The following is a 23,020-nucleotide window of genomic DNA, read 5'->3' as shown; positions in this document are numbered from 1 at the left end:
TTGGTAAGAACCCACTCTCCATCTCTTTGTCTTTTGCCACCAGTGTTTCCAGCTAGTGCCAGTAGATGGTTTTGTAGAGAGAAGGAAATCCTTCTGTATGCTGCAGAGGGACAAGGTGTCTTTCGGCCTGCTGAAGACATGTGTCAGGTTCAGAGGCTGGTAGCTGGGGCACTGCACCTCAGAAACGAGGACAACTCTCCTTGGACCTCAGGCTGCTCTGCTGCCCTCAAGTGACACATGCAGTGGGATGTTTTACAGTGTTTATCACTGATAACAAAATATTCCAGTCCTGCCAAGGCTGCTGGCATCAAAGGAAATGCTCTAAAGTGGTTAAGGTTTTCTCAGTCTGAACGTTGAGTATAGATGGAAATTTGTTTCTTTGACTCTCCAGTCTGAAGTTCTTTCCCAGGACTATTTGATTCCGCTTGTGAGAAAAGAGAGTCTGAACTTTTTCAGAGTTTTGATTGTATCTACTTCTGTCCATTAATGAAAAAAGCACCAGCTTCCCACTCTCCCTCCACTGAGACAGAATGAATAATTGCCCACATTGGACAAGGATACTTTAGCATCCTTTTTCTTGCTTTCTAAAGTAAAAAGGAGGGAGGCCATGAAGCTGTTTAGCTGTTGAGAGTGCTAAAGGGAAAAGGAGTTTCTCTGGACTGGTGCTACAAAGTCCTGCCTCCAAGCTGGTCTGTTAGATTGTGCCACCCTCTGTCTATTTGTACAAGCAGAACAATTCTTAGTATCCTGCCTGGTCTGTGTGTCTTTCCTGGCATGAGCTTGGGAGGTATTTTTTTCAGCTTTGATTACTGGGTGATTGTTAAAATCAGCTTGATTTAAAAAATAAGACAAAGATCTCCACGGCAAGATTTGGAAAATTTTTGTTCATTTAAAGTATCCTTCTGTACTTACTTGTTTCAGCCGAATTTGTGATTTACTGTGTGTTGAAAAGAGTCTGAAGAGACAAGCTTATAAAAAATATGATGTACACACATTCCCCACAAACTAAAATTCTATACAGCATAACAGAACTTTCTTTACAAGCCTGTAATAAAATATCTCAAGAAAGGAAGGGAGTCAGGAGAAAAATACATGAACTTTCACAACTCAATAAAGGCTGGTAATAGTGAAAGTCTGTGAAATCTACCATTCCCAAAAAACATCTAAAGCACTACATTATGCCTTGACTTTTCCTGCCAGTTCCATTAATTGTAGTGGTAGAGTACTGCACGTAAATCAGTGGGATTTTACCTTATGTATAGCAGAGGAGGGAAGGACAGAGTTGCCATATACCAAATTTGTCACTTTGCCTGAAGGACGGATTAAAATAATTTATTAGACAAGTACTCCAAATCTCTGGGGCAGGTGAAAGTATTTCTAGATTCTCCTAGGATGTTTATTATAGATTACTTTTCTGATACTAAACCACTCAGAGTAAATGGTGTATGTCTATGTCCATGTCTGATTCCTCTATAGAACTATTCTCAAATTCTCTCCCTGTCACTAAATGGCAGAGAGAGAGCTTTCTGACTGAGAATTTTGAAGACCCCTCCCTCCCTCCCCCTTTCTCTCTCTTTTCTCTTTCTCTCCCCTCTGTATCTTTTAAAACTCCAATTTAATTGCAGTTAGAATTTGCTTCTCACAATTACATTTTATTGAAATACTGCTCTGTGTAATTGCAACACTATTTGGGATGGCTATTTGCACTAGCATATGAGCAAGCTAGGAAAATGTAAATAGTGCATTAAATGAACAGGGAATTTGGATAATTTTAAAATATTAATTTAATACTTTTTTTTTGATCCTTTTGCTCATGGGCAGACAAAGGAAACTTAAGTTATGGATACTAAAATTACTCCATATACTCATCCAGGCTTATTCTTCCGTTCTTCAAACCAGCTCCCCGCAGACACATTTGTATAAACAGAAGCATGCTAATTAAAATTGCCAGGGAGACATGATCTATTTAAAGTCTCAAAGCACAATTTTACTTTTAGGCTTCATATTGTGATAGTCTAAAAGAGCCTAGTTTCTCTTCAAGGTTTCAATATAATGAAGTGAAAATTTTCGTTAAGTATGTGCTATTTGACTGCATGCTGCTCTTATCTCCACTAACATGCACCTGATTTCCTTTTCTATCTTGCCTTTGTTTGTTGTTAAATCTCCAGTGATCTTTCATGTTTTTTAAAGGACTGCAAAACTCATTAAAAATTTGCAATTGTTTATTTCCTTGTGTTTTCTCATTTAACCCTCCTTTCAGAGTTCCCTGAGTTTGACATAAAGTTACAATCTCTAAACAGTTCAGATATACTGCTGTCTGTACTGCAGTATTTACATGTCTATTTATTATAAGTCTATTTATTTCTTCTGCCAACATATAGACTTATATCTGATGTATTTTTTTTTAAACTAATATTTTAATTTTCCAAACAACAACCATATAGTTCCATTTCTTCTGGTCTGGAACAATGGTCATCACTTTATTTCCCAGGATGACAGTTCCCTTTTGGTTTTCTCCTTATGTCTTCTCCAAGATGCTGTGTCAAGTTTTCCCTTGGGGACACTTGTGTAACTCAACAGCTAAGTATATTTAAACCTAATTCCTTAGGTCTTCAGAGGAAGAAGCTCTCTAGAATTTGTATAAAGGGGCACAATCCCTCCTGAAGCCAGAAAGCTTAAATTGGTTGTTGAAGAAAGCGTTCCCACATTCCCTGTAACAAGAGGCAGGCAGTAATCCACAGAGCTCATCCAGCCTTCCTCAGCCCCACATTCACCTCTGCAGCAAAGTGCTCTGTTTGTGCAGTGGTGTGTGACTTACGCATTTTGGCTGGACACTCTCTGAAGTGGGCAGAATTTTTGGGCCCTCGTCAAACCTACACATAATAGCTAGTTTGGGATTTGTATGCCACTTGCCACAAAATGACAATTCTGAGACAAGCATCAATAGCTTGTTTAGTGGGTGATAGTCTGTTGGGGTTGGGGGTAGGAGAAAGCAAAAGAGTAGATGAAGAAAGACTAATATAGACCTATACAAAAAGAATTACTTGCTTAAAAGTCAGGAACAGGAGGAGTTGGTGGTGGGAGACCTGCAGGTTCAGTATATATGCTTGTGCCTGCAGCACAGAAAAGTTCTTTTCACTTGGAGCATTACTGCAGCAATGTTTGTTCCACGAGGATAAATTGTTTACTAACAATTTGGGAACTCCTGCTTTTCCTTAACATACAGTTTTTAATAGAACAGAAGTATTTCAGGTGGAAGGGACCTACAATGATCATCTGCCTGACAAATCCAGGGCTGACCAAAAGCTAAAGCACGTTAAGGGCATTGTCCAAATGTCTCTTAAACACTGACAGGCTTGGGGCATCAGCCACCTCTCTGGGGAGCCTGTTCCAGTATTTGACCACCCTCTCGGCAAACAAACGCTTCCTAATGTCCAGTCTAAACCTACTGTGGCCCAGCTCTGAACCATTCCCATGTGCTACCACTGGATACCAGGGAGAAGAGCTCAGCACCTGCCCCTCCACCTCCCCTCCTCAGGAAGCTGCAGAGAGCAATGAGGTCGCCCCTCAGCCTCCTTTTCTCCAAACCAGACAAAGCCAGCTGCTCCTCACGGGACACTCCTTCCAGCCCTGTCACCAGCTTTGTTGCCCTCCTCTGGACACACTCGAGCACCTGAACATCCTTCTTAAGCTGGGGGGCCCAGCACTGCACACAGTACTGGAGGGGAGGCCGCCCCAGCGCTGAATACAGCAGGACATCACATCCGTGACCGGCTGGTTACACCGTGTTTGCTGCACGCTGGGACGCGGGTTGCCCCCTTGGCTGCCCGGGCACACCGCTGACTCGTACCGAGCCTGCTGCCCACCGGCCCCCCAGACCCCTTTCTGTGGGGCTGCTCCCCAGCCACTCCTCTCCACGTTCATACTTGAGCCCAGCATTGCTCCAGCCCAGGTGCAGAATCTGGCATGTGGACTTGTTCCATTTCATCCCATTATTAGTTGCCCAATGCTCCAATCTGCCTAGATCCCTCTGCAAGGCCTCCTGTCCCTCAAGAGAGTCAACAGCATGTTGCAGTTTGGTATCACCAGCAAACTTGCTAAGGGTGCATTCAATTCCTGCACCCAGACCACTGATAGATGTACGGAACAGGACCGGCCCTCAATTCAAACCCTGAGGAACACCGCTGGTGACCAATCACCAGCCAGATGTACCCCCATTCACTACAACCCTTTGAGCTCTGCCCTTCAACTGGTTCCTCACCCAGCACATTGTAAACCTGCTCATCCCACAGCTGGACAACCTGTCCAGAAGGATGCTGTGAGGGACAGTATCTAAAGCCTTACTGGAATCCAGAAAAACAACAACAGAAAAAACCAAAAAAAACAACAGACTTCCCTTCACCCACGAGTCGGGTGACCTTATCCTACAGAATACCAAATGAGTTAAACAGGACTTTTCCCCTTGTGAAACCCGTGTTGACCGGGCCTGAAAATTGTGTTGTTCTTTACATGCCTTTCAACAGGACCCAGCACCATCTTCTCCATCATTTTCCCAGGAGCTGAGGTTAGACTAACAGGTGCGTAGCTCCCTGGGTCTTCCCTCACACCCTGCTTGTAAACTGGAGTAACACTGGCTAGCTTCCAGCCAGCAGGGACCTCCCAGACTCCCAGGGCCTTTGGCAGGGGATCAAGAGGGGTCCTGCCATGTGTGTGAAGCTCACAACATTGCAATGCCCGGTTTGCTTCCCTTTAGATTTGAGATTTGTATTTTAATTTAACTGATATGAACTCGATCCAATTGACTTTTTATGCAGTCAAAAAGCATTTTGCTGAAAGAATTTGTTAGTAGTCTCTACATCGGTGGATTCCTAATTGAAGTGTAGGTCAAATCTGATGCTGTTGCTCCAGATTATTGGATACCAGCCACAACTTTTTGATTCTGTAGTTCCATGGTGTTCTGACTTTGGCACTGAAGCTGACTTGAGGAATTCAGAGTTCCTGCCAACTGAGATTGCTTGTTCGTACATTTGCATCACTGTTGCACCTGCCACCACAGAACTGCTAGTGGGTCTTCGGTGTAGGCCAAAGCACTGAACTTAGCCACTGTCCTGGTTTGGGCTGGGACAGAGTTATTTTTATTTCTCAGTGGCTGGTGCAGTGCTGTGTTTTGGACTTAGTATGAGGATAATTTATACTAAGTCAAGGACTTTTCAGTTCCTCAGGCCCTGCCAGTGAGAGGCCTGGATGGGCACAAGAAATTGGGAGGGGACACAGCTGGGACAGCTGTCCCAAACTAGCCAAAAGGTCTGCCAATTGCTGCTTGGGGACTGGCTAGGCATTGCTCAGCGGGTGATGAGCAACTGGATTGTGCATCAGATGCTTTTTTTCCCTTCCCTTTGGATTTTATTCCTCTCCCCTTCTCTCGCCTTGTCATTATCGTTATCATAATCATTATTATTACTATTATTATTATTTTAAACTTTATTTTATTTCAATTGTTAAATTGGTCTTATCTCAACCCTCAAGTTCTACCTTTTTTCCTGATTCTCCTCCCCATCCCATTGGGAGTGAGTTGGGGAAGTAAGCAAGCAAGCAGCTGGGTGGTACTTAGTTGCCAGCTGCGGTTAAATCATGACAGCCAGGTTAAAAAAGTCTTACCCCTCTGCAGAAAAGAAGTTTGGATCTGTTCATTGAATCAGTTTGCAGTATGGATCTGCACCAGGAAAAACTGCGTTGTGCTGCAGGCACAGAGGTAGGAACATATGGCTGAGATATGGGAGAAAGGGAGGGACTCCTTAGGACAGTTAGGAGTTTGGCATAATTCCTGCAGCATGTTTTAATACAGAGGTTAGGTGCTAATGACATTGTACAAGTCCACACAAGGTCTTTTGGGACCATACAAAAGCAATCTCTCTCCAGATGTGCTCTAACTTTCTTTGTGTGGCTTTGGCTGTGTGCTAAGAGCCAGGCAAACTCACATGGCCCTGGTCCTGTGTCCAAGTGGCCTCCTGCAATTACCTCTGAGCACATCAGGCTGGATTTTCTGTTTTGTGGAAGATTGTGATGTTTTGCCTTCAGTTTAACCCTGAATAAATAATAAATCTCCACAATCTGAAAGAAAAAAAAAAAAAGAGCATGCTGAAATTTATATTTTAGGGTTTATATTTTTACATGTCTCTAGTAGTGCATGCAATGCATCTCTTGTTGAAGTAGACTTGTGTTTCAGAATGAAAACACAGCAGATATTTCCTTGATTATTTATTCTCTCTTGTCAGTATGAAAAGGAATTATCAGCATAACACAATGATGCCTGGTCTCCCTGGTAAAGAGGCACTGCTCAGATATAGTCTGATTTCCAGAAGTGATTAGCTTTGGTGTTTAATAAGGTGTGAGCACTGATTTGAAGGTTCTTCTGTGGCTGAGGCATTTACAAGGTCCCTATTCTATGTGCATTCATTCTCTCGTAGCTCGTGAGGGGTGACAAGCTGCAGCCCCTCTTAGAGCACAAAGCGGGTTCCCCTCTCTTCCCTCTTTCCCTCTATTCACTGGGAAATGCAGTGCAGTCCAGGCCTTGCATTTCCTGGTAGCTACAGCCATGCCAAGTGTGTGGGCAGCCCTCTTTCTGGTGTGGTGAGGAGCCTCCACACTTGTCCAAGACAGAGCAGCAACGTGTCCCTGACTGCGGTCCAGTGCTGCCTCTTGCCTCCAGCAGCCATCTCATGTGGGGCCCTCACACTGCTGCAGAATCCCACTGATCAGACATCCTCCTTCACCTGATCAACTGGTAGATGAAAAATGGGACACATGCCAGAAATGTGTGCTTGCAGCCCAGAAAGTCAACTGTATCCTGGGCTGCATGAAAAGAAGCGTGGCCAGCTGGTCAAGAGAGTTGGTTCTCCCCCTCTACTTCACTTTCAAGAGACCCCACCTGGTCTCTTGACAGCATCCAGCTCTGGGGTCCCCAGTACAAGAGAGGTCCAGAGAAGTGCAATGGAAATGGTCAGAGGGCTGGAGCACCTCTGCTATGAAGACAGGCTTAGAGAGCTGGGGTTCAGCCTGGAGAAGAGAGGCTCTGGAGAGACCTTATTGCAGCATTTCAATATATAAAGGGGGCTTATAAGAAAGAGAGAGAAAGACTTTTTGCCAAAGTTTGTAGTGACAGGACAAGGGGTGATGGTTTTAAACTGAAAGAGGGTAGGTTTACATTGGACATAAAGAAGAAATTCTTTACTGTGAGGGTGGTGAGACACTGGAGCAGGTTGGCCAGAGAAGCTGTGGATGCCCCATCCCTAGCAGTGTTCAAGGCCAGGTTGGATGGGGCTTTGAGCAACCTGGTCTAGTGGAAGGTGTCTCTGCCCATGGCAGGGGTGGTGGAACTAGGTGATCTTTAAGGTCTCTTCCAACCCAAACCATTCTATGGTTTTATGACACCATAATGCTATGACTCTTTGACAACATGAGCTCACCAGCTGAAGCTGACAGAACCAGAGACCTGCAGGCTGAATATGCTTCTTGTCCCGTCAGCTGTTTTCCTGTCAGATAAAGTGGACAGTTTTGGGGGTTTATGAGTACACGTTTTGGTTTGGCTGGTGGGGCAGATTAAGAGCAAGGGTGGAATGCGGGCTGTGCTGAAATCAGCGGCAAAATTCCCTTAATTTCGGCAGGACCTGGATGTCGCTGCAAGCGCTGGTTCCCCGTCCCCGTTGCTACCCTCCGCGTGGTCAGCAGGTGGCAATCTCTACTTTTGTCTGAACTTCGGAAAAGTTCTGCCTGCACAACGAAAACTATTCAATTAGCTGTTTCTACTTTGCACCGGGTATTCTGACTGGGAGCTAGGCGAGATCTCATTCCAAATCTCTCTTAACATTTAAACGCTTACTTAGTCATCATCAGAGTATTTTTAAAAGCAGAACTTAGAAAGGCTATTGCTTTACGAGTCATAGTTGTTCCTTTCCCATCCGCAGCTCTCAATTACAGACAGAATCTCCACAACTCAAAACTGAGGCATATAAATTGAGTTGTGTGTATCATATCTTTTACTGTGAACCATAGACATTAACTAATGTGCCAGTACTCAGACCTTATATACTTGTATGTTCTAGCATTTGGACTTCATGTCACAATAATATTTCAAATTAATCTTGTAAACAGACGATGGAATGAGAAAAAAATACAGGTATTTCCATGCCTGTTGTTAAGTGCTTGCATTGTTTCTTAGGTCCAAGCAATTTAATGTCCTTTCCTTGTGGAACAATTGGCCAATAACATACCCAAGGTCAGCAAGTCCTTGAGCTCTCTGCTGTGTAAGTGCCAGGGTTGCAAAGTAGCTCTGTCTAAGGCTATTGCAGTATTGACATCCCCTCTCCCTGCCCCATTCTGAGACCTCTTTTGCATACCAAAATGTACAGCAGTGCATGGTTTCATATGAAAATGAATGAATACTGGTTTTTTTGCCCAAGCTTTGTGGGAGATTTGAATTTCTCTTTGAAATCGGGAGAGACATATGTAAGTCTTTTCAGAACAGGTTTAGCCTTGCTGTCCAAGGCACACAAGCAAGCTAAAATACCTTATTGATTACTTATCTATTGGCACTGGCAAGAAAAAAGTAAGTTTTTCATTGTTTAACTGCCATTTGTTCTGGACTATTAATACTTAGAATCTGTCATTTAAATATGGTTTGTATTCTGACATCTTGAGAAATTTGATGAAGGTTGTTAGGAAATTAAGTTAAGTTACAGCTAAGTTGAACAGTTATACTAAGGGCATGCAGTCCACCAGAACAAATGAACCTGCACAAATTCATTATGTCTGTTGGTGGAAAGCAGGGTATGAAACACGTGTTTAGTTAAAGAAGCTCAGTGATGGTTTTGTGGAGTTTGTGTAGTTACAGTAACAGATTTTAAAAAAAAAAAGTTCAGGTCATTACATTTTCGAGTCTAACTTCTCAAAGAGAGTTGCTATTTTTAACATATACTTTGTTTATTACCTGCCTCATTGTTCCACCTACAGCCGGGTGTAATTCTGTGCTGCTTGTGATGATACCCGAGCATCCACTGACAGCTTGGGAAGTGCTGCCTGCTTTCACCGCAGGCGGGCAGCTGGAGGTTTCATGCTGGAGTGGAGTCGCCCAGGTTTAGGGTGAAATAAGAGCATGGCGTTAGCTGCTGCCAGCTTGCAGACGCACTGGGCATTGTGTTGTCCCTGACTCCTCATAGCTGTGCTGGGAATTGCCTTTCCATTTTGATATTGTCCCTTACGTAACGGTTCCAGGTGCTTGGATGACTTCAGTCAAGACAGATAAGTAGGAATGATTGCTGACTTAAAACCAGGGGGGGTATTTAGGACTGGAAAAACTGCTGTTCTGAGGCAGCACTTGAACAACAGATGTTTTACTATGCACAGTTTGGCTGGAGAGGTTCTGCAGTCTCCATCCTCATAGGTTTCCAAGACCTAACTAGATAAATGCCTGAGTGACCTGGTCTGATCTCACAGCCGACCCAGCTTTGATAAGGAGGTTGGACTGGAGCCCTCTGGAGGTCCCTTCCAGCCGGAGTGGTTATGGTAGTGCACATGGACTGCTGCAGTGTCTCAAGGCTTGAACATAGTCAAGCCTTGTTGTGCCTCTACAAGTCCTGGCCCTAAGAGTTACACCTCTGCAAGTACTCTTCATTTCCAAGGCATGCTTCAGTTAACCTTCAGTAGTTGTATGAGCAGTTATCTCATGTTACTGTTGGGGAAACCATGGAAAAGCTGACCCTGGCTGAAGCCCCAGGGAGGCCTCCATGAGGGCTGAGATCAGGATTTGGTAATGCAGCTGGAGAAGGAACTGTTTTCTGACCCCAAATTCCTTTCTTGTTTTGTACTAGGGTGAAAGCAGGGCATATAAAAAGAAAAATAAGAAGATAGATCTTTTTCTCAGGGCTAAGAATCACCAATAGCTACCTGGGAAGGGCACTTATGGGACATAAAAGAGACAAGGTTAACATCTCTGGACCAAGGAGGCACACCACAGATCTTTTGACCCTTAGGTATTTTGAGGTTGCCTACTCTTTTTCTAGTGGTTATCAGATGTTTCTACAGCTTCTACAAACCTCTTGGGTTCCCCCCCCCCCCAAAAAAAAAAAAATAAAATAGTTCTATTAAGATTTTCCCTTATAGTTAATCTGGCTTTTTATCAGAACATGCATTTTATTAAATTCCATAACCTCATCTAGTTGGGAAACACCAGCTCCTAATCATGAACTGAAAGCATTAAAAAACATAGTATCTTTCTTTTGGGAATGGCATTGTTTGAACTGAGCAGTTGATGTAAGTGGAAATCACAGTTCACTTGAGCTAGCAGCTCTGGTTATCAGTGAATGAAATCCAGACACCACAGTGTCTAGCAGAGTTTGCATTCAGTTGAATTAACATCCCTTAAACTGAAGTCTTGCTCTATTTCTAGTTCGCCTACAGATATTAATGCTGTAATCATTTCCTCTAAAAGTAGAAAGACAAAACATCCCATTTGCGATTTGCCTGTAATGCAAAGCAGAACAACTCCAGAACAACTGCCCTTGTCTTTTACAGCATTTTTAAAATTGTTTTTAGATTTTTAAAAATATATTTTCCTTTTGAATGCACTCTGTGGTGCAAGAACATTCCCTCAAAAAATTCAATAAAGTGACAATAATCATCCAGTCATCTTTTTCCAGCAATTTCTTCATGCAGTTACTCTGTCAAAGTAGTAGATGAGATTCAAAATCCAACAGCAATGTTTCACTTTTGAGACAGTGTCAGCTTCCACAAAGGTGTTTCAGGATGTTGTGAGCTCCAATTAAATGTGCAATAAATGGCCACAGATTTGTCTCTGATATTCAGACCTAAGAAAGGCAAAATGGGGTATAATAAAACAGGCTCATGAAGAATAGATTCTACTGGAGTTCTCTGATGTCACTTAAAATAAAAGCTTCTGGAGCAGAGGCTGCCTAAGGGAACTGGAAGGCAGAGAACATGGCAATGTTTGTCAGTGCTGGGAAAGGAAGTATCAGAGAGAGAATCAGATATTGTTCATGGTGCTTTTCCTATTTCATACCTTCACCAATACTTTCTTTGAAGCATAGGGGGAGCGTGCTGGCTGGCTGGAGTTGGGAGGCATTGCTCATAGAAAAAGGCTGGGCTATAATATGGAAATGAGGACTGGAATAAGAGGAGTGGGATGAAATTCAGTAGTTCAAAATGCAATATTACGTAATTCTTCTGCAAGGTAGTTACCATGAGGAAAAGAAAGATCTAGGCACAGTAGCTGAATGGATCATGAATCCAGTCTTCTAATACGATGAATCTGTGAAAAATATGTATGTGATACATCCAAAGAGGTGCTTCCAGTGGAGACAGGGAATCCTTTAGAAGAATTAAAGCCCGGAAAAGAATATGATTGTTCTGTGTAGCTACATGGTTGTAATACTTCTGTGACTGGTTCAAAACACTGCTGTAGTTTTTCTTTAGAAACAATGCCATTGAGAACTCAAGCCCCATGTTTTTGCAGAAAGCTTAACAGAGCCAGTTGCCTGTGAGAAGGGGACAGATTTGCTCCACGACTGACTAACTATTCTTTTTTTGGTGCATGTTCAGGAAACTCCGCAAGATGAGCCTTGCAGAGTTTCATGAAAATGTCTGTCCCACAGGAGAAGAGCAGTTTGGCTAAGCATGAGGTTCATTAACTTTTGGGTGACCTTTTCACAGTTGATACATGGCTGTTGCAGAAGCAGGTAATGAAATGCTGATAATTTTGGAAAACCCAGAAAACATTCCATAAATGTGGCTAGAGGCAACAATGCAAAATCTGAAGAAATAGGTTTCCTGCTTCTAACTTATAGTTAAAAAATAAAGCTGAATTCAAAGACAAATCAAATTGTTCAAGATTATGAATATGATTTAAAGAGAACCAGTGTTGTTGAAGGTTTTGTTTTGTTCTTAGCATGGAGACACAGTATTTTCATTAAATGGATGAATAATAAACGGATTAACCTGTCAGGGAGGAAAATGGCATACTATGCTCAGATTCTGCAGCTATTTTGGGGAAGGTGACAATGTGTGAGCAGAGATTAGGCTGGTTTTCTTTTAACCCTTTCTTCTGCATCCAGAAAATGCCCTGTAACTGCAAGCAGAAAAGGCAAGGCCGGTGCCTGCAGAAGGCTGGGAGTAACTGCAGATGTATATATTTTCTTTTAGTGGGAACACTTGGTTATAAATAGGAGGTGACATATTGAGTAACCTGGGATTCCAGGAGTGCAGGAACAGAGCATGCAGTGCCATGGCACATCTGATTATGTCCTCCTTGGGAAAAGCCTCACAGATCTCATCTTTTGGTAGGGCTTAACAATGATTTGTGTCTAGCAATGCACCCCAATTGTTAGTTTTGTCCAAAACTTACAAATCTGAATGAATATCTGTTAGTTAGTGTGATCAGCTATATGCAACAGTACCATTAGCAACGTTGCATTTTCCATCTGAGTCCAAATGAAATAATTAAAATACACCAAATCCAATACAAAGTGTATTTTTTTAGTGCCACTGTTTTTAAGTAGAATGGTTATTACAAGTAGAAGAAGTGAGACCTCCAGCCTATTTTTTTGTTTGCAATGGGGCTGGGAAAGGGCTGAGAAATTCTGGTCTGACTCATGAATGTTTTTGTATACAGCTTCTTGGGGATTAAGGCAAAGGAATACATTTGTCATCCTCTAGTCCTACAGCAGGAAGTTTTGAAGAGCTATTTTCCATCAAATTAATTGTAAGTACATGTGGAAGCTTTGTGGGGTTTTGGGTTGTCCTGTAGAGTTCAGAGGTCTGCTCTAACATTCAGTGGAGAGAAACACAAGTCCTTGGGGGATGGATCTTTGTGAATTCCACAAAATTATCATAACAGAAGCTTACTGTTTCCACTACCATAAAATGAAACTCTGACAGACTGATTATAACCGATCAAATGACTGTCATCAAAATACTGATTTTTCTACTGGTAAAAGTTAGTCTAAAATACATAGCCAACATCTAAATTCTAATATATAGAGCCAATAATCAGAGATGGGTCTGGGCCATTGTCCCTGACCTCTGGAAAGAACTGGGCTGAAGCTCTGTGGATCAGCCTCCTCAACAGATGATTTCAAGCATGAAAACAATGCATTTAAGATGGGAGAGGGAGGAACAGAGATTATGAAAATCCCAGTGAGCTATCCTAGCTTTCACATTAGTTTACTTGATTAACTTTTCCTGAGTGTTTCTGTGTGGAAAATGGCTAAGAAGCATTGCAGGTGGCATCTTTGGTGACCAGAGCATTTCTGGGTTTTATCTGTTACTTGAATTAATTTTAGAATGGATTATATAGCGATAATTGGCCCTTTATAACATTTTCCCTGACTTGCTACTCTCCTAGGAACATTTTGGGTTGAATTTGTTACAAAGTGTTAGCAGCCTTACAGAGAGGAGCTTGCAGCTTCCACTATCTCTTTCACAAGTGCTTTTCTTGTTATATTGAAGACTCGTAAATTTTATAACCTCCTAATCCAGAGTTCTGAATTGCCATCTGAGAATATTGAAAACAAACTGAACCACATCCAGTCCCTGTGTAAATGCTCTCAGCCACAATTTAAGTGACTTGAATTTTCTTTGTTAAGGTGCAGCAAGGGCAAGCCTATATAGATAAATTCAATAAACCTGAACCTCACTGCCCTTGCAAGTGGGCTACATGGCAATGTTAGTAGCCCGGACGTTGATTGCAGTGCTTTAAGCTTTTTTGAGTTACTCTGTAGATCAGAGTTAGTTCATGTTCACACAGATCAAAACTTTACCAGAGAATTTCAGGGACTGTAAGGTAAACATGGGCCAGGCATTTACTTTGGACTATGTTTGTACCATGTGTTAAGCCTCATTTTGGGCTGTGGACTTTGGTTCAGCAACAGCGAACAGCAAGAAAATAGGTACCTAACATATATGATGCAGATGTAGCTTTTAATATGCTAGAAAACTATCTCTATACTGATTATTAATGCATGTTTATAGATCTGAAAATTGTTGTTTGTATTTGTTTCTTTTTCCTTTACACCAAAAAAACCAATCCTGCATTGCAATCAAGGAGAGTATTTAATGAAACTGAACTGACTGTATTGGGTCACTTCCCAGATTAGACACCAGGGCAAGGGCATTGTCTCTAGTACAATGATAGGTAAGTGTTCAACTTTTTTTAAAATGCTTCAATTGTTTTAGAAAAGTAATGCCCAGTTACTACCAGAATGAAATCCTTTAGGAATACACATTGTTAAGCACCTTCCTTAAAAATTAAGAAAAAGATGTACAGGAGATGTTAATATGACGAGTGCTATAAGTATATTATATAAATGCTCTGTGATGACATATCAAATGCCATTTGTGCCTGGTGGCAGATGCTTCTCATTCATTTTTAGGATACACCTGGAGATGATCACAACCCTCTTAATGTGCCAGAGCAGGGAGGTAGAATTGAACTAGGAGTAGATGAACCAACGGAGAATAGGAACTTATCAAATGCTGTGATGTCCTAATGGGCAGGAGTTGAAGACAGAAGAAAGCAGTGGGTGACTGTAAAAAAAAAAAAATCCTAGTTGGAAAAGGATTGTGGAACTCTGCCATGTGTAAAGAGTGGGGGGAGGCTTTTACAGGTCTTGATTTATCATCAAAGGATGAGGGGAATTTTGTTTTCACCATCCCTTTACTCATGGTAATAACAGAAAGTGAAGTTCATTTTCCTCTTGGAAGTTGTCTCTTCACAGCTGAGAATCCACCCTATGGCTCCCTGCTTTGTTTCCATGCCCTCTGATTCTCGTGCTCCAGATTGCAGCCTAGTCGCCTGGCTGAAACTGGAATTAGTCCTCTAACCACAAATAATGTCAGAGAGAATGAGGTTTCGCAGTGTAGTAAACTTACACAGGCAGTGCCAGATGGCTTTTACAGTCCAGTTTGGCCCATGAGCGTTTGCTCGTGTGAGTGCATGTGTGTATTTAAAAAAACAAAACCAAAATCTAGTAGCTGCTGGTAAATGGACCATCTGGTAGCTGTTCCATCCAGTATAATGTCATTTACTTTTTTGCTTTTCAAGCAGGTCTGTTTTTAAATGGCTTATTTTAATCACCAGAAACCACATATGTGCCAGTCAGTCGTCTAGTAGTTCCCAGCACTCTTCCCTCTATGCAGCCTCCTTCTGTCAGCTGGGGTTTTCCCCAAGATGCCACTCACACTGATATCAACTTTGTCTTTTCCCCTAGGCATCTTCCAGTTTTGCATATGTGGTGCGTTTTTGCCAGCAGAAAACGTTTCTGACTCTATCGTTTCCTCTTTGTAAGGAAGAAGTCTATTCTTCCTGAATACTCATATTTTTTAGCAACCATTGTCTGGTCTTGTTCTCTCTTAGGATGAGATCTGATCTCACCGAACCCCAATGAATGCTTTAAAACTTTAAACAATGCAACTGAAGTTTCTTATAGCCTTCCCCTGTGTAGCTGAACTGGTTACAGAGCTGTGCAAGTCCCCAAAGCAGGTGCATGGAAAATCATGCCTAACTGTCTTTATTAGTGGGGAAAAACATTTCAGTAAGTAGATCAGGAGGAAGGCATAAATGGCTGTTAGCTAGTTAGTTTCCCCTGTATCACCCTTGAGCAAGCTGAGCACCTGAGGCTTCAGTAAGTGCTATTATTTAACTATTTGTGCCCTTATCTAATGGTTTGAACGGGATTTGCGGTCATGAAGGGGATGGCTAAACTCAGTATGCTTCTTTATTAATCAAACTATTTTCTTTAGCCTCTTCACATCTTCTGTGTGTGTTCAGCATCCATAAGACAGTGTTGTGACATACTTCCTTCTGGTGGAAAAAGCTTCCAAAATGGGGCTTCTACTGTGAGCACTTATATTTGTCTTTCCCAGATACAGGTAGGGAAAAGGACTCCCAAATTAGCTACTTACTGTATGTGTGCAGATGCCTTAGCCCTTTCTCCTTGTCTTTAAAAAGCACAGCAGATTTCAGATTCTGCTTATCCTTGAAAAAACACACTGCTGTAGGAAATTTCGTTACTATGGCACGGGGTGATCTATATTTTCTTCTTCCTTTCTATCTAACTGTAATTTTTATTAGCAAAGTAGTGTGAAGGGCTTGTAAACAGGGCTGTACCTTTGGTGTGCTTTCACCCTGCAGTATGCCTGCAGTCACGGCACTGGGCTGTGTGATGCAGAGGTTGTAATGCGCAGTGTTGCTCCTAAGATCTGCCCTCTTGATTTAACAGCTCTGCATTACTAGGTCACCCATAGGCATGTGAGGGCTCTATCTGCCACCCCCGTATAGCTTTCTCAAACTGTATGATTTCTAAAAGTGAGCAGGATGGATGGTGGGTTGAAGTAGAAAAAAAAGAAAATGGAAACCTTCATTTTTAGACAGCCTCTGTAGGATAGCAGGTAATAATAATCTGAATTTGATACTCTACTAATATTTTCTCTAAGGTAATCTGTATAGTTTCATTTTAATACATTAAATGAATTCTTTAGCATAATCAAGAGGTGAAACTGCCATTTTGACATTTATTCACATGAAATACATTTAATAACACACATTTTTAATTTGTGCTTCCTCTCAAAAGCTAGGATGACTGTGTGTATTCTAGCATTGCAAGCAAAACTAAAATACATGGTTGCAGTTCCATGTTTTATTTTAGACCATATAGTATTGTATCTTTTCATGTGAAGACAAAGCTCATGTTGAATGAATGCATGATTAGATAATTGTAACTTGAAAAATGTATCCTAGGATGGAATTATATGAAGTCATGTCTTTAAGCAGGATTCTCAGCAACAATATTCACTGTCATTAAAGTACCATGGCATTACTATGAAATAGAAATGCTTTGTTTTCTTACTACTCACAGCATTGTTCAAGACAGTCAACTGTGATCAAGAAATTGGATTTGCAACATATTGTATCTATCACACTGTACCACTGTTGATGTTGAAGATTATAGCTGATTGATTTACATACAGGATTCATAGGTATTTTTGTTTATGAAAAATAGTATAGTAGTAACTAAGAAAAATACACAGACTGGTGCATTTACTGGCACCTGGACAATAACTATGGGCACAGGTCCATTGCTTTGTACAGGTGTGAGCTCTTGCCTAGCAACTGTATATATACATCCCTTTCATCAGAAATTATCCTGTTTTAGAAAAGAAACCCAGTGGTGTGAGAAGCCACTAGTTTAAAAATGTGCTTCTACTGGTTTTGTGATATTCATGAGCAAACTACCAGTGTTGTGTGGCCTTAATGTATTGTCAATAACAGTTTCAACAGATGAAGCCAAATCTTCAACATCTACTTTAACAGGGAGAACTTGAAAGGAAAAGATGAGGCTTTCACCACCTCTTTTTGCAAAACATGATTGCATGCAGAAAATAAGCAGTCTCAACTATGGATCTTAAAGACATTCTAACATAAGCTTTATGCTCTCAAGTCAAATGGAAGATCTTCAAGTAATGATCATATCAATATTTTTTCACCAAATACAACTTTTTCCAGAACCTGGAGAAAAAAACCCTGTTTGGCTGATGCATCTTCCTTGGTGCTGATGGTTTCTTTTACATACAGGCACTCCACAATAAATGCAGCACTGCATAGCAGGAAGCATTATAGTGATACCATTTGACAAAAAGGGATAAAAACCTGTGTATGTTTTAGTCCTCTTTGAAAAACAGCAGTTTGAGCATGTATTGTGTACAGAATTTAACAGCATAAGCCCTGAGAACTGTATCTAGGACCTGTCAGTGTTCCCCATGACACTCTTCTAACTTGCAGAGTCCCTGATACATTAATTCTTTTTTTCTGCCTTATTTAACTTAGGTTTGCAACCACTAGACAAGAGGTTAGACAAAAGCCACCCGAATGCCAGCCAAATACATAGATTTCAAACAAGCTCTTGAATAGCAGTGTAGTGATACAGAATGATTTCTACCACCTCTAACTATCCTGAGGACCCTAGCTCCATCTCAGAAACATCAGCCCATTCCCTATGACTCCCTTTTCCTGCAGGCAGTGGCAGTTCCCTAAACCTGCATGGAAAGGCTTGGCACCCTGACCATCCCAGCAAGTTGCAGAAACCAATATGAGCATGCACAAGCGATATCTCTTCTCTTCCCCAAACCAGCCTGCAGGGCCCCAAAGAAAATTCAAGGCTTTGGACCTCATGCTACAGACCTTCTGTAGCTGCAGTTCAGTTTACATATCGTGTTAGCTAAAGCTTTGTCATAAAGACCGTGATCAAGTTTTCTATGTCTGACATAACAGGACTTCCTACAGGTAAAGGTTACATTTGACTCTGTTGAGAACAGAGATTTCTTCAGAGCTTCTCTAAGATCAGACTGAACACCCACACAAAGCCAGGGTAATCTCAAACGTACTATATTCCTCCTCAAGTGCCAGTCTTTGTGCTTGTCTAAGTGGCATAATAACATTTAGAGATGACATGTAAAATCCTACCAAAACTGAACACTGAACACATATACTTGTATGTGTATACATATTTCAGGGGATGTGTGTTGACTGTCTGTCATGTCACACAGGATGCTTCTGGCTGGACCTCATCTAGAACAACTGGAGCAATACTGGTCCAGCCCAGGTAGAAGCAAGACTCGAGGGGGTTAGCAAAGAACACTGTCAGTAATAAACAACATAAGAAAAATCTTTAAAGAAGAGAGACTGTTAGAAATTGATTGTACTTACCTTAAAAAAAAAAAAAAAAACAAACAAGAAAAGACATTAAGAGAATAATGCATGGTCTAAAAAGAATACAGAGCAAGTGAGGTGGAAAACTCACCTGCATTCCCTGGTGGGTTCTTGTTCCTTTCTTTTAACAAATCAGACACCCACCATTTTGAAAAATACTTGTGGAATGTAATAAGAACAGGGCCAGCAGAATACTCAGAAATAACAGTATGAGTGGGGTACAAGGCAGATGTGTGGGCAGGTTAATAAAGACTTAGCAGTGTGAAACAGCAGTGGATGTGACACCTGAAACTGCCTCTTTCAGTAATACAACTCAGTAGCTAAATTTTGTTTTACTTTGCAGGCAGCTCATGCCCACACTGCTGGTGTCCGTTAGCATTGCAGTGTGTTGCTGGTGGCTGTATCCCTGCTTTCTCCTGTACCCATGGCAGATTCCTTCTCTTCCATCTCATACCTCCTATCCCTTAGACTGTTCATACACAATCCCATTTTCCCACTGAACTTCCATGTTGGTATCATGTTTCCAGACTCGGCTTTCCTCTCCCAGGACCCCATGCTTATGCCTCTCTGCTGTCACGTTCCTCCTAGTCCGGCTCCCGCTCTGCAGGCCCAGTGTTTCTGTTTTCCTCTACCCAAGCTCTACAATACCCCCTTGGCCCTTGTTTCCTCTATGTCCCCAAACTGGAACATCTCAATGCCCTCTCTTCGGGGCGTCTGTCCCTGCAGAGCATGCAGAAACCCAGGGCATTGCTTCTGTCAGCAAATACATGTGAAGAACAATCAACTGCTGAAGGAAGAGGCAGAAAGTAGCACGCATTACCTGCTCCCCAGAGCTGCCCTGATGGAGGCTCTTGGCACACACCCAGGATAGTGGTGATTTTAAATTATTTTGTATTTACAGTGGGGTTTCTATCATAACATGGATTACTAACCTGTTGTTAGCCTTCTCATAGAGGAGGTTTCATTTTCAGATGACAAAAAATGCTGGAACAATTTATGATATTCCGTAATGAGATATGATTCTGTTCCACATCCTGAGGCAGTTTGAAAGAGGCAGACTATCAATTATCTTCTGGGAAAATCCTACAGATATTGGTTCAGAGGTTTGTGTGACCATTTTACATAGTTTTCTGAGATTTTTTCCATGGCTGAATCCCTCCTTGCAGTTTTGTGAGGACCATGCTTTCCCCACTTTGTGTCTTTCTGTAGGTTTTTCATCAGCAGAAAGAAATGAAAAAAAAAATAAATCTAGCCTCAAAGAGATGTAAAATGAAGCTTCCTTTATCCCTTTGTGTATAAGAAACACCATGCTTTGGAAATGTCTTAGTTTGAATCATGCAAGAAAGGGTTGTTCTACCCCAGCAGTCACATCCCTATTTCATCCATTCTGTGGATGGTTAGAACAAGGGGAGCTGAAATCAAGCATTTCTTCCAGTGAATTATGAAGAATGTCGGTTCTGAGCCAGCAAGCTATAAAAATGAGCAAAATGATATAAAAACCTATTAGAGGTAGCAAGAGATAATGACGATAATATCCATAATGTACTGTTCCTGCCACTTCATTCTGCATTACAGACTATTGTTGAGAATGATCTGCCTCACCAGGTTCCTGTCTGTCCTGCTTCTTGCCTGGCTGCAAAGACTTGCCCGGCTCAGTGTACCATTCACTGACCAGACACAGTAAATCAGAACCGCTCTAGTGAACCCACAACGGCACATGCTGTAGGTAGGTGGTAAAACCTATTTTTTTTCATACAGCATCTACCAGACAAAGTTTCAAAGAGATGAACCGATAGTGGAGCCGGTCCAGGTGCAGGCCTGTAGGGCTCTGTCCTGTTTGCATCTCCAGAGGAGAAAATGTTCTCTTAAAGCTGTAATGGCAGCATATGCACCAACTTTTCTTCTTTCCTCAGCCCTATAGAAGCTGGGCTTCTATTTTTCTCCTGGGAAAGGCTATGTGTGTCTGTGCCATGTAGCATGCACACAATGATTATTGCAAATAAGAGAGGTTTTGTATCTGTTGATATGTTGAGGACAGTAACTCTGTAATCCTGGTTTGTGTGCAGAATGTCCAGTGCAGCAAAGACAGTGGATATAAGCACCAAAGCCAAAAAGTATTGAGTCACTACACTGTTGACACTGTAGTGTCAACACAGGTAGCAGAAAATTGCATTTATCCAGGATATCCAGATGGCTACAACTGCCACTACTGACCAGGCACTTTGTCAAACTATTCTTTTTTTTTGTTTGTTTGTTTTGTTTTGCCAAGGCTAGTGGCAGTTCTATTTATTAGTGGCCAGGCCTCTTTGGAAAGGTGGAGACTGTACAGTCCAAAGGTGTCACTAGCCCCCAAATAATCCAGAAAAGGGCAGAAATAAGTGAGAGATTCCCACTGCTGCCCAATTTTCCTCAAAAGGCAAACTTTGGTAGTAACTTGCTTTCTCATTCTCTTGGCTAACCTGGTATGAAACTCCTATAGCTGTTAGGCAAAGAGCTGCTAGGACTGTTTTGATGGTGCAGACATGGAGGTTATCCAAGATTAAGACAATGTTGATAGATATAATAATGAAAGATAGATATAATAATGAAAAATAAAAAATGATAGATAAAATAATGAAAGATAAAGATTCAGTGACAGCACTCTGCCTGTGAAATGGGATGTTTCAGGGAGCTGCACAAGTACCTCAGTTCTCTGAGAGGGCCCAAAGGTCCTACTTGCCTTACTAAGATAAACTGGGATTACAGAAGACAGTTCCAGGAGAATGTTTTTTTATTTGATCAGAATAATTGGTTTTCAGCCCATATTTCATTGTTTTTTGTATGTCAGACATCCATTAGTTTTATCTTACATGCTTACAAAACAAAGCACATTAGTTAAATTCCTGTTTTGCAAGAGTAACTATTCTAGTACCTTTTGAAGCATTTTCTTTAGCAAGCATTTGGAAGTGAAAATAATGCTTTTTGATGGTGCATGTATCCTCTCTCATGTACCCTATGTCATGCAGATAGCTCCATGCCTGAGCTTGTAAATCCTGCAGGAACTTGAGACAATTCAAAAGAAACATGTAACAACCTGAGAATAAGTGTACATGGTTAATAGACCAGTCTTCATCCAGTCCACCTCTTTGTGATGCTCAGTAAAGAACATAATATGCAAAATACCACCCATTTTGTGTAGGTACCCAAAAACGTTAGGGTAGCATGGTGTTAAAGACTTAATCATGGCAAACAAAGCACTGCTAAAGGTATCTCAACACTGTAATATTAAATGCTGCTATTTTAATGGAATGTAGCTAAAGGCAGCATGCGCTTACTTCTGACATAATTTCATATAATAGTTCTGAAAAGTAACATCAGTTAAGACATTATTTTTAGAAGAGAGTAAAACAGAACGGGAAAGGAGCTTCTTTTCATCTCCGATTTGGCCAATTCTAGTTGAAGAAAAAGCACAGTTAGACCAAATATGACCAGCTTTCTTCTCATTTATGTAAAGTTCCCTTTAAGTGAAATTTCAATGAATATTTCTTTGCAATGTGGTTATTTCAAATCCAGCACTACATTTGTATAGAATCTACTGTAATATAGTAAATCTTAAAAAATGTAATCAGCATTGAAATATATTTTACAATAGCATGAGTTTAGTCTGAAAGACAGTGAGAGAGAATGTGTGTTCAAAGTTTATTCTGGTGTTACTTGTTTCATAAGTGATGTTAAAAGTATAATTAAGGTAGGTATCATTAATTTCTGGATTCATCTCCCCTAATTATCTGGCTAAAAGGGTCCTTGCCTGAGCTATGAATTGAGGCTCTGTTTATATTCCAATATGTAGTGCTGCAATACCATCCATGGTCCTCATCCTCAGATGTCTACTCCAGCTGCAACCCAGCTGCGTCTTAGGGTAAAACCAGAGTTTTTGCTGCCCATCTGTGTGCCCTGGCTGTTTCTGCAGGGAAACCTGAACCCATGGGCTGGAGGGGGGGAGCCCCAGCATTTCTCCAGGTTGATGACAGAGTGACCTGGACCACGGGACACACCATGGATCGACCCGTCCTGCAGTATAGACATACCTTAAATAGCTAAGAGAAAGAGACCTCTCCAGACAGTGAGCTGTCTGATCATAAGGTCGATGTGTGAGATGCATGGCATAAATCGCTCCCTGCAAGTGTCTCTCTCCTTGTGCTGGCAATATCCCCTTGAACAGGCACTTAACTTTCAGGCAACTGAAATCAGACAATGTGAAACCCA

General features: G+C 41.5%; 1 long non-coding RNA gene across 2 annotated transcripts in view; it reads left to right on the top strand.

Moving 5' to 3' along the window:
• The first annotated feature begins 13,909 nt into the window (after positions 1 to 13,909).
• Positions 13,910 to 23,020, top strand: part of LOC130143955 (uncharacterized) — a 46,984-nt gene continuing 37,873 nt past the window's right edge. The window contains exon 1 of one of the 2 annotated variants that reach the window (XR_008819944.1): positions 13,910 to 13,958. This is a non-coding gene — a long non-coding RNA (uncharacterized LOC130143955). The remainder of the gene's footprint in view (positions 13,959 to 23,020) is intronic. The other variant, XR_008819943.1, reaches the window with a different exon arrangement.

This window comes from Falco biarmicus, chromosome 1 (genome assembly GCF_023638135.1).
Source record: "Falco biarmicus isolate bFalBia1 chromosome 1, bFalBia1.pri, whole genome shotgun sequence".
Classification (NCBI taxonomy): Eukaryota; Metazoa; Chordata; class Aves; order Falconiformes; family Falconidae; genus Falco; species Falco biarmicus.
Note: the sequence above shows the minus strand (reverse complement) of the source record. Positions and strands in the feature narration are given on the sequence as shown.